The sequence below is a fragment of the Protopterus annectens genome, chromosome 2.part1, assembly GCF_019279795.1.
Source record: "Protopterus annectens isolate FY-2018-M chromosome 2.part1, PAN1.0, whole genome shotgun sequence".
NCBI lineage: Eukaryota > Metazoa > Chordata > Ceratodontiformes > Protopteridae > Protopterus > Protopterus annectens.
In genome coordinates, this window is record NC_056729.1 from 1329139400 (window position 1) to 1329159514 (window position 20115).

Below are 20115 nucleotides of genomic sequence, written 5' to 3' on the forward strand. Positions count from 1 at the left end.
TTTCACATTTAGAACAACCTTTTGAAGTTCCTGGTTACTGCACCTGCAAATCTAAGGAAGTTGTTTACATCAGTCTATGTAATGGATGTGATGCTTACTACGTAGAAATGACTACTCGAACCCTGTTGGAACGTATGAGAGAACATATTTATTATATTAAGACTAAAAATGAGAAAAGTGCCCTTTATAAGCATTCTGCTGAATGTATAATGTATAAAAAAAATTGTTTTCAGTTTTAGAAGTAGTGGAAGGTGACTTGAGGGGTGAAGATTATAAAAACTTAATAGAACAAAGAGAGACTTTATGTCAAGTAAGGTTGGAAGTGGATAGAAAGCCAGGGCTTAACGAAAGCATTAATATTAAGTGCTTCCTAAAAACAGGAAATTGAAAGTTAAAGAGTAGTGAATTTATTGGGCTGGATTCACAAAGGCTTGCACGGAGTCTAAGAGTAGAGTAAGACTCCATGCAGCCAACATGTCTGCCGAGCGATCCAGGAACAGCCAGCAGGGGCGTGCAAGAGAGCTCCTAAAATGACTCTTACATGGACAGGGCTAGGTTATGCAAATTGCCTCATTTGCTGCCGAAAGCTATGCAAATGAGGTAAATTTGCGATCCAGGAAACCCTAACCTGTCCGAGTAAGAGTAGTGTTATTTGCAAAAATGTACTCCGTTGACAACTGAGTATCGTTCTGCAAATAGCAAAACGGAGCCATGACAGCTCCAAATAAAGGATGCATCCAGTTGAGGAAGCATGCCAATGGCCAAATATACGGCCATTGACAATGTTCCCCATTGCAAAATAAAAAAAAAATTGTTTTACCTCGATCTCCGAAGTTTAAGTGTAGCGCAGCGTTGCGCAAACGTGCAACACTCTAAAAAACAGAAAACCAAAAAATAAAGCCACAAATAGGGATTTCATTCAAAATATTAATTTACCATGCAAGTGAATGGCAGGCTGAAGACAAAATAGCTACTGAGTAGAGGTTGCTAAGGGGGGAAGCTCAGTCTAAGAGATGTAACCAAGCATTAGTAGGCAATCCTATGTAAATGAGGGTAAGGATAGTGAATCCCAATTTTACATGGCAAATGAGCAAAGTCTGTGGAGTGTAAGAGTAGGATAAGGGGAGTATCAGAGTAGAAGATAGGTGACATCACGAGGAGGGTATGTATGAAAGAATGTAATCTCATTGGAGCAGAGTGGCATGTGTTTGCTGTCAGTTACTCATCACTGGAAGAGGTGTGTCAACAGGTATCCTAGCTAAAGCCAAGAAATTGAAGGCGTATGCCATGGATAACACTAAAGTTTCTTGTTGAAGTGCCTGCAATGTGTTTGCGTGAGGGTGCGCGCCTGTTAATCTGAGTAAGACTGTGTGCGTGCATGTGCACCGGTGTGCGCACGTTTAAGCTGGAGTAAGTATGTGTAAGGTTGTTGAAATTTGTGTAAGCGCATTTGCGCCTGTGTGCGAACGTACAAGCAGGAGTCAGCAAGTGTTAGGCCGTGTAAGCATGTGTGCACGCGTGTCAGCTGGTATGCCCGTGTTTGCGCTTGTTTGCACGGCACTGCCCCCTGTGGAAACAGAAAGGGAAAAGGAAGCACAACAAATAGTAGGAAGTTAACCAAGGAGAACTAGCAGAGCTAGCAGATGAAAACAATCAGAATCAGGCAATTACACAGACAGTACACTAGCCCAGCCCAGCCCAGCACTTAAAACTCTGCAAACAACTTTCCACCATTTTTTCCTCAGAGACACTGCAACACTGCAGTAAACTAAGAGAAGTGAAAACTTAAAAAGCTTTGCTGAGACAAAGAAATGTTAGGGCTGCCATTGCTGTTATAAGGCGACATATGCAACATGCTGAGGGTGGTGACAATGTGAATGCTGCTGAGCAACCCACAGTGAGGAGACGGAGAAGAGTGTACAGGCCTAGGGTAACCTACCAGGGGCTACATGAGCTGGAGATAGTGGAACGCTATAGAGTGGACAGAGACCTCATGCAGCAAATTGTTGAGCTGTGCAGGCCACGCCTCACACACAGAACCAACAGAGGGGAACCCATCCCAGTGGAAACCAAGGTATGTGTTGGCCTAAGAATACTAGCAACAGGTACCTTCCAGAGACCAACTGGTGATATGATGGGGATATCACAGGCATCAGCATCCAGGGTACTGCACCAGTTCCTGAATGCCATGTCAGTACATGTTGGTGATCATGTATATTTCCCCAATTCCCGTGAGGTATTGACCAGCAATATGCGTCTTTTCCAGCAAATAGTGGAATACCCTGAGGTAGTGGGTGCAATCGACTGCACGCACATACGCATCAAAGCACCAGCCGGTGAGTGGGGTAGGGCCTACTTTAACTGCAAGGGCTTCCCCTCCATCAACTGCCAGGTCATGTGTGATGCCCAGGGCATAATACTGAATGTGTGTGCTGGCTGCCCTGGAAGCTACCATGATTCCCATATCTGGCATCTGACACAGCTGTACCAGACATTTGCCAATGGGGACATCCCTCATGGTCACCTAGTGGGGGATGCTGGATATGCACTGGAGCAGTGGTTGATGACACCCATCAGAAATGCACACACACCTGAACAGGAATGCCATAATGAGGCGCACGCACAAACACAAAATGTAATTGAGCGTGTGTTTGGGCTGCTCAAGTCACGGTTATGGTGCCTGGACACATCAGGTGGAGCCTTGCAGTACTCCCCAACTACATGTACCCAAATTGTCATGGTATGTGCTATGCTACATAATATGATCCTGCGAAAAGAGCTGCAGCAGGAGCAGCATACGTCCGGGCCAAACAGCCCCCCACCATTGCCAAGGCCATCACAGGCAGAGAGTGACTCGGAGGAGGAACAACCTGAGCCTGCCCCAGTAGGCAGAAGGAGGCATGCCCAGTATGCTTTGGCCTTGGCAAAGAGGCAACGCATAGCACATACACTGGCTCAGTAGGAACCCTGGAAATGATACCTCTCTCTGACTTGCACATATAGCAAAAGGGATGCCTAACTTGACACTACCTGTTTTCAAACATGTATAGGGAGTGTACTATGTGCATCCGACATAGGCAGCCCTGCAGCACCACCTGAGGCATGATTGCCATATTTTAAGCAATATAAAGCAGTGCTAAACAGCTTTTACCACTATTTAGTATATGTAAACAAAATTGCACACACTAACTAGCACAACTTTGGGAAATGTTGAGCAATATTGGGCAACGTTCAGCAATGTTGGTTAACGTTGAGCAATGTTGGGCAGGTTCGGTCAAAGTTGGGCATAGTTGAGCAAAAGCAGGTAAATATGCTCATATTAGCTTTACTGTTCCTTAAGCAGTCTGGTCACCCCAGTATGAAAATATAAAGCAGTGACAGTCCTCGAGCCCAGGATATTGTGCACTATAGTCACAGTACTGAACCACTAAACCATGACAGTATTTCACTGGTTAGCCTGTATGAAGAAATGTTGATAAGTCTATGCAAAGTGTCTCATGGAAACCCTGCAGGCACAGCATAATCCCTGTTGAGTTATGACACAAAGGTGAGGTCTTCAGTAAAAATACAACTTGATTTTCAACACACATATAGTATAAATGTTAATATTGGGCGTGTTCACACACGTCAACAAATGTAGTGGACTTCAGACAGCAACATACTGAAAGGTCACACTGGGCATACTCATGAACTTGAATAAATGAGGCAAATGTCAGGCAACAAAATACTTAAAGGACAAACTGGGCATGCTCACACACTTAGGCCATGTCTGAGTACAGCAGTGGGCCACACATATCTGGCAGTTGCATGTGTTATCCCAGGAACCTCTCACTATTCACCAATCCTGCCTTGTGCACACAGTTATATGACAACAGACACATATATAATATATTGGAACCCTGTCATAATCAAATATGTACTACATATACTTAGGTTGTTCATAAAAAGTGGGAAAGCAAAGAAGATAAAAAACCTGCAATCAGTATCATCAATAAACAATGTGCACTCCAAACATTATCCAATCCAGGTTATGGAAAGATTATCTGTGAAGGAGTCCAGAAAGAACAATGACACTTCCTTCAGCTATGTCATAAATAGCAATGTACACTCATATATGTCCTGGGTTAGGGCCAACTGTAAATGACTGACAATGCTCACATCCTGTCAGACAGGCCGATACATACATACATACCCACCTCCCACTGACAAAAGGCCCTATCATCATACCAGGAGATATCACATGTAGAATGGGTAAACAGCTCCTTCCAAAGCTGAAAACATGGCATCAATTGGATTACATTGTTTCCCTATATGTGTCATAAGTGAACTGCAGAACGAACAGACCCTGCACCTGAACAGTTGAGCCTCACCCTCTCTACAGGATATAAAACTGTTGAATGGGTTACAGCAACATATGGCACACTCCACAAGTGTTGGTGCACAACAGACCATGGGAACTATGAGCCTATGAAGTCTGATCTGCAAGGCCATGGAGTCCATCATGAATGAAGCTATAAACAGAGCTATTGGAAGCCTACAAACACACAACCCTACCAACTTTGGTTTGGTCATGGGAAGATCATGGTTCCCAAACCTGCTAGACTATTTGCAAGGCAGCCACCCAGGACATACATCACTGAAATAAGCTACACACGTCCCACATAGACTTTGAATAGCCCTTTTCCAACATCCCAGACACATGTCGTATCCACAAAATCAACAACCTGTGCATAAATATGTATTGTCATATGAGGGATTGGCAACTGGTCCACAGATAGATCACACAAGCTAATAACTGTGGAGTCCTGTTCAAGCTGGTAACACCTGCTGTCCCCCATGGCTCAGTCCTGGGATTGCATAAAACAAAGTGCACACACATTACCATGTCTAGTCTGATGATGTAAGCATCCTACAAATATAGCAGGAGAAATGAAAACACCCTGTAACGCATACAGTGCACTGTGTTAATGTGTATCTTTCTAGTATCATAACATAGTTAAGTAGGGGGTTTGAATCCTGCAATTGCTGAGTGTGTGTGTGAGGGGTGTATGTTTGTGTGTGATTCCCTTTGAGAGGAGTACCCTTTTTGGAGACTAGGAAAAGACCTTAAAAGTGGTATATTCCTCTTTGGCAAGTCTGATGATGTCAGCATCCCACAAATACAGCAGTGGAAATGAAAACACCCAGTAAAACATATAGCACATTGTGTTAATGCATGTCTGTCTAGTGCCGTAACAAAGTTAAGTAGGGGTTTGCATCCTGTAATTGCTGAGTGTGGGGGGTGTATGTTTGTGTGTGATTTACTTTGAGAAGAGTGCCCTTTTCGGAGACTAGGAAAACTCCTTAAAAGTGATATATTCCTCTTTGGCAAGTCTGATGATGTCAGCATCCCACAAATACAGCAGTGGAAATTAAAACTCCCAGTAAAGCATATAGCACGTTGTGTTAATGCATGTCTCTCTAGTATCATAACACAGTTAGGTAGGGGTTTGAATCCTGAAATTGCTGAGTGTATGTTTGTGTGTGCTTTCTTTTGAGAGGAGTGCCCTTTTTGGAGACTAGAAAAACACCTTAAAAGTGGTATATTCCTCTTTGGCAAGTCTGATGATGTCAGCATCCCACAAATACAGCAGCGGAAATGAAAACTCCCAGTAAAGCATCTAACGCATCGTGTTAATGCGTATCTGTCTAGAATCATAGCATAGTTAGGTAGGGGTTTGAATCGTGCATTTACTGAGTGTGTGTGGAGTGTATGTTTGTGTGTGATTTACTTTTAGAGGAGTGCCTTTTTGGAGACTAGGAAAACACCTTAAAAGTGGCATATTCCTCTTTGGCAAATCTGATGATGTCAGCATCCCACAAATACAGCAGTGGAAATGAAAACTCCCACTAAAGCATATAACGCATCGTGTTAATGTGTATCTGTCTAGTATCATAACGTAATTAGGTAGGGGTTTGAATCCTAGAATTGCGGAGTGTGTGTGTGTGTGTGTGTGGGGGGGTGTATGTTTGTGTGTGATTTTCTTTGAGAGGCGTGCCCTTTTTGGAGACTAGGAAAACACCTTAAAAGTGGTATATTCCTCTTTGGCAAGTCTGATGATGTCAGCATCCCACAAATACAGCAGTGGAAATGAAAACTCGTGCTAAACTATATAGCACGTCGTGTTAATGCGTATTATTCTAGTATCATAGCACAGTTAGGTAGGGGTTTGAACCCTGCAATTACTGAGTGTGTGTGGGAGGTGTATGTTTGTGTGTGATATCCTTTGAGAGGAGTGACGTTTTTGGAGACTAGGAAAACACCTTAAAAGTGGTATATTCCTCTTTGGCAAGTCTGATGATGTCAGCATCCCACAAATACAGCAGTGGAAATGAAAACTCCCAGTAAAGCATATAGCGCATCGTGTTAATGCGTATCTGTCTAGTATCATAACATAGTTAGGTAGGGATTTGAATCCTGCAATTACTGAGTGTGTGTGTGTTTGTGTGTTATTTCCTTTGAGAGGAGTCCCCTTTTTGGAGAATAGGAAAACACCTTAAAAATGGTATATTCCTCTTTGGCAAGTCTGATGATGTCAGCATCCCACAAATACAGCAGTGGAAATGAAAACTCCTAGTAAAGCATATAGTGCATGCTGTTAATGTATATCTGTCTAGTATTGTAAAATAGGTAGGGATTTGAATCCTGCAATTGCTGAGTGTGTGGGGGGTGTATGTTTGTGTGTGATTTCCTTTGAGAGGAGTGCCCTTTTTGGAAACTAGGAAAACACCTTAAAAGTGGTATATTCCTCTTTGGCAAGTCTGATGATGTCAGCATCCCACAAATACAGCAGTGGAAATGAAAACTCCCAGTAAAGCATATAGCCCATGGTGTTAATGCGTATCTGTCTAGTATTGTAAAATAGTTAGGTAGTGGTTTGAATCCTGCAATTGCTGAGTGTGTGTGTGGGGAGTGTATGTTTGTGTGTGATTGTGTCATCCGCGATGACTGCCAGCTGATGATGTTGCTGGCAAACGTCCATGTCCACGTCTCAGCTGTCCTGCACTGTCCTGGCACATGGACATGACATTGCGGAGGACATCTAATGTCTCCCCCCAATGTCTATCAATGACCTCGGTGTAATTACGGACGGCACCGGCAAGGTCACGGATACTGTCATTGATAGCGGTGTTATGGGCCCTCTGCGCCCTTAGTCCCTGTCTGGTGTACCATTCCATATGTGCCTGTGCCTGCATTACAGCCCAGAGCATACCTGAGGTTGTAAGACCTGTGGGGCCACGTCTGCCAGGGGCATTATGACCAGCAGTGCTCCCATAAGAACCCCTGGACATCTGCCTATGTGGTACCGTTCCAGGAATCTGGGTATGCCTGCTAGGAGGGGATGCATGTGCCATAGATACCACACTATCCTGGTCAATGCCTACTGTATGCTGTCCCTCAGCTAAGGCCATTGGTGATGAGGGATGTATTGGCAGTATGAATGTGCACATAGATGGGGTGGAAAGCTGTGTACCTTCGATTGGCAGACCAACGACAGACCCTGTCAAACCTGCCTGTGCCACAACACATGTATCATCATTTCCACTATTTGTGGCAGTGACTTCAGGTTCCCTGCTGCACTCAACCAACACAACCTCAGCACTTGTGAGAGGAAGACAGGAAACACACTTTACAATCTGTACATGATGTTAGCACACATGAACACATGCACACATGAACACAAATACACTACTCACTAAAGTTGACACACACACACACGCACATACACACACACACACCAACAGCAATCCAGAACATACTCATTAGTGGTTGATGGAGTACAGTATCACAAGCCAAAGAGTCCTATCACACATGTCAGCATGCAGGATGTGTTGCTCAACAGCATGTAGTGCGAGTATAGAGAGTCCTTGTTAATAACAATATACATGTCTTTGATGCATGTGTGTTCAATGATTGGCCTCACCCTGGAACACAATGTGTACATGGACACAACATTTCATGTGCAAGTATTAAATGCTTTTCAATGTCCTGTGCACCATCACTCATAGGTATACATACCATGGCTGGATGCACACAACTGTCAGGAGTATAGCAATGAATGCTATGTGTAGTACTGCAGTTACTGTAACTGGAAGTAGTGTAGTACCATGAGCCATCATCAGGCAGCATCATGTGGTCACTCAAGGCCACTAATGTGTGCCACACTGGCAACTATCTTGCTGTACCTGAACTGCAGCACTGTGGCTACATTAACCATTTCACAGGCAGTTGTTACATGGGTATGTAAGGTGTTCAATAGGGAGCATTGCCTAACATGAATGTGTTGTGTGTTGAAGAGTGTTGCACCGCCCCATGATAGGCCTCTACCCCTCAGGTATAGTATGTGTGCTATGTGGATGACATTTGGGATACTGGAGTCTGACCTTACAGCAGGTGTCTAAATATGCCATGTGTATCATATTAACACTTATTGCGTATAACAAAGTGGTGTATGTTGTGTGCATGTGTATTGACTCTGCCTATACAATGTCCACTACAGTGTACCAAAATTGTTTGGGATGCTCTGTGTATTGCATGTGTTTGAGGCAGCTACTCATGTTTCTGGGATGTGCATAGTCCCACAGAAAACATGCAGAGCATGCATTATGTGTAGGTGTTTTACATGTGTATATGGCCTACAACTCACCTATGACATGCACATGTTATTTGCTATATTAAATGTAGAACACTCACCAGCATGGGTCTGCTGTCTTGTTGTCACACCAGAGGGACCTACAAGGATATGAGACAGTTTGTCAGTGTCAACAACTATGGCATTGCTGCTGTGAGTTTGCAATTTTACAGTAGAACAATGGGTGACAGTCACAGGCATACAGTTTATATTCCAAATTATCAGTATTGCACAACACCAGGCTCCACATCTTCTAAATACACCATACACATCTGATATATGCATGTTCTAACAATCAAGCTAACAGTAGTCTACAGATATGCCATGTTACCTGCACGCTCTGAGTCAACTTGCTGGGTGACTCCGGCCTCCATGATAACACATGTCTGTTGTAGTGGTTGGCCAGGAGCCACCACGCTGAGGAGCAGCTCTTCCACTCTGGTGAGGGGAGGATGTAATGCTGCACCACCACCTGTGGCAAGCTGTTGTTTGCGGACATCGGAGGCATGCTGCCGGACATGTCTAATTAAATCACTGCAGTGATGGCATATCTGCTCATAAGTCCGGTTATGCATGCCTACGTCATTCACCCGATGGACAACATCTTGCCACAGTGCAGTGTGCTCATGCTGGTCCTGGCTGTTTCTGGAGAGCAGCAGGGTGTGATGTTGTAGTAGGGTGGATAATATTATTTCCTCCTCTTCAGGGGAATACGCAGGGTTGCAATTGTGAGACATGTCCCTGGAAGACAATAAAACAATAATTGTGAGCAAGTCATGTAGCACACTTATTCTAAAGTACAGATATCAATGAAATGCCATATATAGCAACCTATTGGCTGTCAGTAGATACACATTTTTAATACCACATATCAGTGCTCAGCCCACAACTGCCTGACAATGCCTGGCATGTTCTATATATTAAACCATGTTCTGCACAGCAACAAAGTGAAACCAGTATGTAAGACTATACAACAGTACATGGCACACTGTATGTGACACAATGCACCACCTAGCCACAGGAGGTATATATCAAGCTAATGCATGAAGAAAGATGTCATCCATTGCAATGAATATAAAGTACAGTTACAGTATTACCAGTATACCACAGTAGTCTTTGATGCCAAACCCCTGCCTAACATATGTGCACAGTTGTTGATATAGGTGGCATACTGCTGTACTAGACTATATATGTTGCTAGATACACACGTATACCCTGTAACACAGATATGATTGAGGGCATGGTACAGGCATAATTACACACACATCAGACATACATACAACACACAAATGTATGCCAACCCAGATGAGCTTTACCTGTGTACCATACAGTACTGTGTGTCACTACTTACAAAACCTTATGCCTGAGGTATGTAATCTGTGAGGACTACAGGGAACACACAAAAAGTGTTTCCAAGCAATGTGAATATACACCATACTGTACTGTTTAGGCCTACAGCTTCAGGTAGTATTACAGTTCATATGGGAGTTGGATTCACCAGCAGCACCACTCACTAATCATGCATGTATTGCTTTAGCCTACAATGGGACACCACAGTCGACAACAAGGGACTACATCACACCGTATGCCATACTACTTTTTCTGCCTAGAAATAGCATACACATCTTTTGCTGGGATCACAGCTAGGACACAAACTACCATGACAGAAACAATTTCACAATAAGCTATCGCACCTTTACAGACCTTGCACACATTCACCAACACATTCACCATCACACTCAGTCAACCTCACATATCAATTATTGCACTAAGTACATGTGTGTGTGCATCGTGTCATGGATAGGTAATACGCTATTGGCCCTAGTGCCTACAGCAGCCTAGCCATATGCTACCCTGGCCTTTGACACACATGTAATTCAATTTCACTTGCCCACGTCAACCAGAGCCACAGACATGATTCCCGGGGTGTATTTCCTATCTCCCAAACAATCATCAGGAGTATTTATGACAACTGCTAATGAGGAGCTTTGTTTGCTATTGATAGGTGGTTTGTTCCAGAGTATGGCATGTCTCTGAGTTAGGACTCTATCCCTCCAGCACGTGCTGTTTACTGTAGGACCCTAGAGCATGTATCTGGGAGGGATTGTAATATGTTTACGTGGAGGATGTCCAATAGCTATGGGTGTGACATAGCTTAGTATGTTAGACAGAGGTCACCTCTGGGTAGGCGGTATGCAACACAGTGTAGCTGTTGTTTTGTGAGTCGTTCTGCATAGGGCATCTGTTTGAGGCTGGTATTACTCTTTGTGAGGTATGTCTGTGGCCTTTCCAGTTGCTGTAGTTGGCATTGTACTCTCTAATGGGTTTTAAGTGTGATAAGTAGAGGGTTACACAGACCTATATTTCCCTAGATGACACACCTTTTGTGATGACGTGTACCACGTAGACAGAGTACATGACCAGTGTGGCACTGTGATTATCAAAGGGGAGGCTACTGTCATCCTGTGTCCCATGTTCCCTTATCACACCTTCGGTGTTAGGTAGACAACCCCCTATGTGGTAGTTAATGGGTACAGTGTTCTGGCAAGAAGGGATGGCACTGCAGTGTCAACACTGAGCTTCAGTCCATACCTTGGTCGCCAGGCACCTGTCGCAGTAGGTATGCCCCATGTCTCTCTCCCTCTCTCTCTCTCTCCCTATATATATATATATGTACATGTATATATATATATATATATATGTATATATCTATCTATCTATATATATATATATATATATATATATATATATATATATATATATATATATATATATATATATATACACATACATACACACATACATATAAACATCCATTGCTGTACATATAGATGTACATATAGGCACATATACAGTCCACTATTCATGGTGGGAATATTAATTATGTGGCAGTTGTGAGATATACAGTTATGTAATAATATTGCACAGTGTTGTGCAGACTGCATTGAAGGTGTCCTCAGCCCATGTAGCTTTAGCAGGCCTCACTGGCTGCAACACTGCAAAACTGACAGATCATACCCAAAGCGTTTAACCACCACATGACATATACCAGCACTGCATGCTGTTTTCTTTGCCACACACTACAACCTACATAGAAATATGCACATAACAACCTTCAACAATGTATATATATATATATATATATATATATATATATATATATATATATATACACCCTTCACAAACAGTTGCAGTATGTCCCTTGCCCTATGCACATGTACAGATACATAGAGATACGTACTGCTGCCACATATGGATGATTCACAGTATGTAGAGTACTCTTCATAAACATCTACTACATGCCAGCAAATACATATGTGTTATATACCTTTCCTTTGTATTGCTCTGCTCCGTTTGTTTTTAAAGGAAATAATTTTTATTTATTTATTTATTTATTTATTTATTTTTTCTCTGTCTGTTGCTCTTTCTTTTTCTGTGTCTCTCTGTTTCTGTCTCTTTGTCTGTCTTTGTCGGTGTCTCTGCCTCTGTCTCTGTCTCTCTCTCTCACTCTCTCTCTTGCTGCAATGAGATTATTGCATGTGTAGACAGCAAGTACAGCCTGCTTTTCTAGGTATCTGCACATGTGCATGCGATGGCCTCTGCACCAATTGGGGCCCACCATTTACTAATTTTATGCAGCCTGCTGTGTGGTAATTGCAGTACTCACTGTCATAGCAGCCCACTGCTATAAAATGCTAGGTTAGGTAGGCATAGCCCTTTCAGCTTTCCAAAGTGGGGCCCATGCTTGTTTGCTGTGGACACTGTTGTTTCATTCAGAAGGTTGTGATACTTCTTATCTCTGAAGCTAGGGTTGTAGCCAATGATTTGCATGTTGTACTCAAACCTGAATGTTGCTGCTTCTAGTACACACTTGTCAGTGTAGAATTTTACTCACCCCTCCAAATGCTTACACAAGATACATAGGAGTATGTACTTTCTTTTCTAATTAGACAATTAACTACCATACAAAAGTAGTTATTGCAATGTATTCCTCTGGAACATGAACTGTTTGTGAACTACTATACTGTAAATATTAATTACCTCACTTCTGAACAGTTTGTTGTTTATTTGTGTTGACATTAGCACAGGCTGCTTAAGAAAACTGGACACATTTCAGTACTGAGTATGCCTACCTACATCCTTGGTAGAGCCTGAATACACAGGTATATTGTTATTTTGGGTAGGGGTGCAGAAGTACAGAGAGCATTATATATTATTGTGTGATGTTTATCTTGCTGAACATACAGGGTTGCTGTGTACCTGTTAGTCTAACAAGGCAAGAAGTCTGTCTGCGTAGCTCCCACTTGTGGACATATCCAGATGGTAGCCATAGGTTGGCCTATTATTCTTTGTCTGTGTACCACACCGCTCTTTTCTGCACTGGAGCAATGGCATTGTCACAGTTGGTTGCTAACAGTACATGGCTACATCCTTTGATATTTCTGTGTTGTACTCCTACATAAGGGTATGCTTGTGGGACTCATTCCAAAGCTATTTGCAGAGTGTGTAACAGCAGAAAAACTGAAATGCCTGTGTGTTTCTGCCTCTGCCAGGCCTCTGATACACTCAGGTATATATTTGAACAGCCTCAGGGAAAGGTACATATAAGTGGGGTACACCTGTAATATATTACAGACATTAAGTTGAGACTGTGAGAGAATCAGAGCATATGTATTAATACACCTTTTCTGATGTGCATGTAGTGTGTACTCTTACTTATTTACATTATTCATTAAGTGTAATTCCCCATTTTTCGGCCTACTGTCAGTACTTTTCAGAGGGATTCTGAGGGACAAAGCTAACATTTGTTTACGAATCAGGGACATCCCTGAAAAGCAGTCACAGTTGGGAAGTATGGCCTCTGCCCTATTCAAATATGCCAGTGTTTATCCTGCTCTGATACTGTGTGGGGTTTGTAAAGTGCTACTGTAACATTATTTCCTGCTAGAATGGCTGGTTATCTTTTCACAGTCATGTCATGCAATTCCACAACAACTGCTAGTAAAGATCCACAGAACAAGATTTGTGTTATGGCATTCCTATTTTCCCTTTACATTCACTCATTGTAATGCATGATATATTTATTACAGCACCAACTTGTTGTATATCTACAGTAGCCTAGTGGTACTTCATGCAGTGTAGTGTGTCCAAGGTCCGGGGTTTGAGACTGACAGAGATGTTTTATTTTGCTGCTCAGCAGAACAAGGGCCCTGCCATGCAGAGTGACTAAGGCACTTTTAAGCAGTTGTAAGTGGGTTTGCACGATGCTTAGCAATACTTAGCTAAGTGCACACATGCGCACACTCGCACAAACCCGCTAACTACTGCTTAAAAGTGCTTACTCCCGCTAACCCTCGTGCTAATTTCTTTAAAAGAAATGAAAATGGGGAGATAGGAAAGTGGTGAAAAAGGGGGCACAAAGAGGGAAAGACAGTAGGGAAACAAGTTTGGAATGTGCAGGACGGGTGTAGGGAAGGTCCATAGCTGCCCATTTCTTTACCAGCAACAGCTGTGAATATGCAATAAATTTGGAGTGAAATTTGAAACCTTCCACCCCTGAGAGAGGGGTGAGCACAACAAAGTATGTTGTACTGCCAATTATAACTATCAGTTTACATGTCCAGCGGACATGTGTGCGAAATGGGCAGCTATGTATGGGGCATAATTTTTTTGTGGGAACAGATTGCCCTTTTTTTTTTTTTTTTCAGGTGAGAGTGGAAAGTGAGGTAGAGGAACTAGGTATATTTGGAGAAGTAGGTTGGGGAGGTAAACAGACAAGACAAACAAGATGCATACAGGGGCAGAGTATGACACATGGGGTGGGTGAACACAATTGATGGGGACGGATGTTTGGAAATCGCAAGCCCATGAGCCCACAGATAGTAACAGTGGAACTGAGATCCCCACCCATGGGCAATCACCACTGCACCTTCACAGCCCCAAGGGTGGCTGTGCTGGGGGCTGCGTAGGAGGGGCAGTCTCACCCATGAGTCGCGCCACTCTCGCCTCGAGCTGGCATAGGGGATCAGCGACTGAACGCTGGATCTCCCTACGCACCACAGCCTGGACCCTTCGGAGGGTGACAGGTGGCCCTTCTCCACTCACGCTTGCACGGGGGGGACGAGCCCCATCCCCTGCAGTGCTTCCACCTGAAGGTGGCACAGGACCAATGGAGGAGGGGAGCCCGGGCTGGGCACCGGACCTGCTGGTGCCAGGTGCAATCGCCAGCTGAGGAGGGAAAGGTGGGTCCGCTAGGACTGGCCTTCCCATACGTTCTGTGATTGGGTGTGTTTAATTGCAACATAAACAACAGCATTCCAAATTAGTTGTAACAGCATGCAGTAATATTCCCATTAACCCAACACACCAGGGTTCCAACAGTTGAACAGCAAGCGTAACACATGCATATATTGAATGACAGTGGACATTCCAACAGCATGCAGGGATGATTGGTGACAACAGGCCACCAAGATTGTGGTGTTTGAACAGGGCACATGCATCAAAGTAAATGCAGGTATTTATAGAACAATAGGACATATGTCCCAACAAATGTTTTGAGATTAGACATACCCATTTAGGTGTGGAATTGCATTGTTTATGCACATACAGTAGGGTGTAGAAAGAAACCTCCATTAACATCTTTTAAGTACTTTTAGTCTACACTACATTCCTATTGACTGCAGGTGCATATCCCCTGCATGTATTATTACACTAGGCAACATGCATTAGGTTGTGTAATGGGTTTGGCTAGTTCATTATATACCTGACCTATATCTGACATACTAACTGTCCAATATGCAGATGTTACAGCTACATAGTTATTTATTTTATTTATATTTATATATCTACATATCTGGATGTGTTCAGGTGACATTTTCAGTTAAATTTCTACAGAACCCTACATTTCATGTAGCACACTCACATGTCTGGGGAACACATTAACAAGCTACTCGTGTGCCAGATTTACCTATGCATGCCAGCCATTAACCGACTGTTGAGTACTGTATATATGCTTCACAGCTACTGGCACTTCCATCATCCACTTTATATGGGACTGCCCAACTGTGGGTTGACAGCACTTAATACAACAGTACTATTTATATAATGCAAGGGTACAACAACATTTCAAAGTAAGTGACACAGACACACTCCAAATATTATACCTTTATTAATTACATTACACACTTTTCTACAGGCTCTCTCCTTTATTTGATATTACAGTGCATACGGAAGACATATTCAAGACATATTATACCTTTATTAATAGGTTACAACACTCTTTTTCAGGCTCACTCACTTATTTTATATGACAGTACATGCAGAGATATTATTCCGGACTTATTTTACCTTTATTAAAGGGTTACTACACTCTTTTTCTGGCTCTCTGACTTATTTTATATAACAGTACATGCAGATGAATTATTCAGGGCATTTTATGGCTGTATTATTGGGCTACAACACTTTTTTCAGGCTCTCTCACCTATTTTATATAACAATACATGCAGAATAATTACTAACCTGCCTGGTGGCTCAGCCTTAGCAGCCTATCTGCATAGGCTTGCTGATTTGTGGCACGGACACCTGCAGCTGTGAAGTAAATGAATGGATATTGAGACATACCTATCCATTATATAGACTAAATTAGCATGTCTTACATACTGCATTCCATGGCTACCTACTCAGTAGTGGGGCATCTTGCATGTCATGGGCCTCCTGTATCCATTGGTTCAGTAGGTCCTGCTTCTGTCTCTTCAGGTCTGCATGATGGTGACGGACCTGCTCACCAGTCCGTGGGACACCTGTGGCACTGGTGAGATCATGAGCTAACCGGTTCCAAGCCTCTGCTTTGTACTCCGTCCCTTGGAACTGGCCCTTCAGGAGTCTTGACTCATGACGGTGGACAAGGAGCCAAACCATGTATTTTGACTCCTCGATGCCCCAACATTGCGCTCGAAAGTGTGTACCCTCTCCAGCACCAGCCATTCTAACTGCAGACGGGAGCTACAATCAGTTTTGGTGAGTATTCCTGCCTATGGAGCTTAAATATGCCGCATTTCCCGCACTTTTTTGTGATTGGCCATTTTTGAAAATTCTCGGCTGACTGCAGACCTGCTTAGCAATGGTTAATCTACCATTTATAAGTATATGTATGTTAACAGTGGCTGTTTATCCTAAACTGTCATGGCTTAGTGGTTCAGTACTTTGATTATAGTGCACAGTGTCCTGGGTGTGAACCTTGTCATTGCTTTTTATTTTACTACTGTCCAGACAGGCTAGGGGGTGTGGCTGTGTTTAGGCAACTTTGCTCTATGTTGCTCCACGTTGCCCTATGGTGCGCTGGTTGGCATGGTGCGCACCTCCGTGCAAACCTATTGCGCTGGGTAAAGCCCTGCTTAACTACGAGCAAATATATTGTGCTGGGTAAAGCGCTGCTTAGCTATGGGCAACTATATTGCGCTGGGTAAAGCGCTGCTTAGCTTTGGGCAACTATATTGCGCTGGGTAAAGCACTGCTTAACTATGAGCAATTATATGTCAAGATCCTTCTTATATTTATAAATATACATTTTGTTCACTGATACATAGGTCATTTCAATGCTTTTTAGTAAAATTGTATTCATATATGTCAGGAATTATTTCATATACTAATTTAAAACATAAAATAGAAAGGGGAGTGGTGAGACTCTAACCATGCATGCCTCCTATTTGTGCGAAGGCTCTACCACTACACTATTGCTAACTGGCTTAACTTGCATAAACATTCCTTATTATGCTCTTCAATGCCGAAATTGCTAACTGCAGCTAAACAATGGGCACATCCGTGCAAACATGCGCAAATACGTTCAGCTATATCGGGAATTAGAAAAAGAAAATTAAAAGTTTTACATTTTATAACTGTACTGGGGGTTTACAATGTGAGGGAGTGTAGTGTTGAGTATGTAGACATTTGAACGGACTCGCTCATGTGTGTTGACATTTCACAATTCAGACACTTGCAGGGGTGTGGACCTTTGGACTGCTCTGCAGTCAGACAATCCCCCTGCCTTCCTGCATGGTCCGTGTTAGACTTGGAGTGGAGTCAGCGTGCCCTCATGAATATGCATGGCACGCTGACATCATACCGTTCAACTGCAGTTTCCGAGTAAGACTTATTTAGTCTTACACCGAGGATTCGTGAATCCTGGGGATTGTTTTTAAGTGTTTATTGGTTATAAGGTGTGTTTATATTATATTTTAAATATATATTTTTATCATGAAATTTTTCTCTAGTATTGTAAGGGTTAATGAAATGGTTAGTTCAATTAATATGGTGATGTAATTAATTAATTAATTGATGGAGTGTTTTAAATTAATTGCTGAGTGTTTATAATGGTCTGCTTAGTTGGTATGATTTTTTTCTGATGAAGTCTTCCTGAAGAAAGCGTGTATTAAAGTTTTTGTACTCTAAAATCTGGTTCTCCAGCTTTCATTGACCACCAGATATCCTTGCCTTTTGGAGTTTGGCTAGTAGTTACTTGTTTAATGTTTACTTACAAAGAGCTTATTTGACAAAAATGTCTTTTTCTGCAAATGTTCACTTTACCCAACCTCCAAAAGGGCTAGTAACCTTCTGTTTAAATGTTAACTCACTAAAAGCTTATTACATAATGTATTATATTTCTGTAAATGTTTTAATTGTTCTGTACAAATCTTTGTTATTCTTTTGTAACATGTAATATGTAACTTGCAATATTTGGAGCTTTTCTCCCCAAGCCTCCACTGAAAACGGGCTCTTTATGGCCCAGTGGATTTCCCAGGTCATCAAACTTAAATAAATAAAATAAATAAATAAGTAAATAAACATCTGGCAATGTAGAATTTAGCTTGGGAGTAACTACAACTTGCAATCAAAAGAAAAATAGTTCTTTGGCATGGGAATACTTCTCACTCCTGGCACCAAGACAGGCAGTAGGGACTCATCACATTTATGTATTTCATTTATGACAATGTCATATACATCTGACAATATTGTGTCATATTTTGCTCCTATTTCATGGAGTGTTTTGCTCAGTGACAAGGGTTTAACTGCCATTGAGCAAAACACATCCAATGGATCTGTAGTGCTTTGCTCTTTTGCTTTCTCAAATGCAGTTGTAACACTCAATCAGTGTTCCTATGATGCTTAACCATCATCTTATACTGAAAATTACAACCTTATGTGCTTAGATGTCACCAGTACTGCATTAATCACAGTTACAAATTTTCTTGCTTTAAAAATAGACAACAATGACTGGAGATCAATTGTCAATGTGTTTATCTTAACATATCCCCAGACTCTGGAATAGACTGCCCATACATGTCAAGCAGAGCACCTCTTTGGCCCTCTTCAAAAGGAACCTTGATGATTGGATGGGAGAAAGGAAATTCAACCCGGGGATCATGTCAGTCGCTCTGCTAGACAGGGGTCCAAGGAAGTAAATAATGTGGGAAGGAATAGCCAGGGAATTGTTATGGCTAGGCTTGTATTGGCCCTAAGGCCGATAGCCTAGTACCAACCTATGAACCTATAAATATGCTAATTAAATTTTACTCTCCAAATTAAGTTAATGGTTTCCCTATCAATCTGGTTTGGTTAAGATCAACTTTCACCACTGGCTTTTATGCATTTATAAAAAGCCTCACTCTTAACATCTAGAAATTATGCAATAAAATGGTGTCTAATGCATAAGATAAAAAATGTCATTCTAATTTGCAGAGAGGGATCGACTTGTATTAGTTCCTTGCCTAATCTTATAGTAATTTTTGTTCTCAACAAAGAAGGCTTGCATCAGTTCATCCCATTTTGACATAGCTCAGTCCCTTAAGAAATTCAGTGGATGTGTAATTGTCCAAATGTTTGGTAAACAGCTGTTCTGACCTAAAGTGAGTGCATTTGTTTTTTTTTTTTTTTCCAGTAGATAACTAAATACAAAAATAAATAAAAAGTGAACAACTTTAATTGATTTTTAATAAAATATACATAGTTAATAAAAATGTCCAAATCCTTCTAAGACTCATAGGATCTTAGGATCATAGGAAGTGACTAGGCTATTGGCCCTGCGGGCCTTACAAGCCTAGCCAAGAATTTAGCCTATGTTCTGACAAGTCATCACCTGATACCCCTCTCCAGCAGGGACACAGGTGGAATCCCAGGGGTATATTTTATGTTCCCCATCCAGATATCCAGGTTGCACTTAAAAAACATTAATGAGGTACTCTGCTTGACATGGAGCAGGAGTCTATCCCACAGAAGGGGGAGTCTCTGGGACACAAATCTATCCCACCAACAAGTCCTATTTATGTCACAGACCAGGTTGAGGTCGCAGGTGTGGGTTACTCGAGTGGAGCTTGACTTACGGATAGCCAGCATTCTCATCAAGGCAGGTTCTGAGATTGCTTTGTATGCCAGACAGACGTAACCTCTG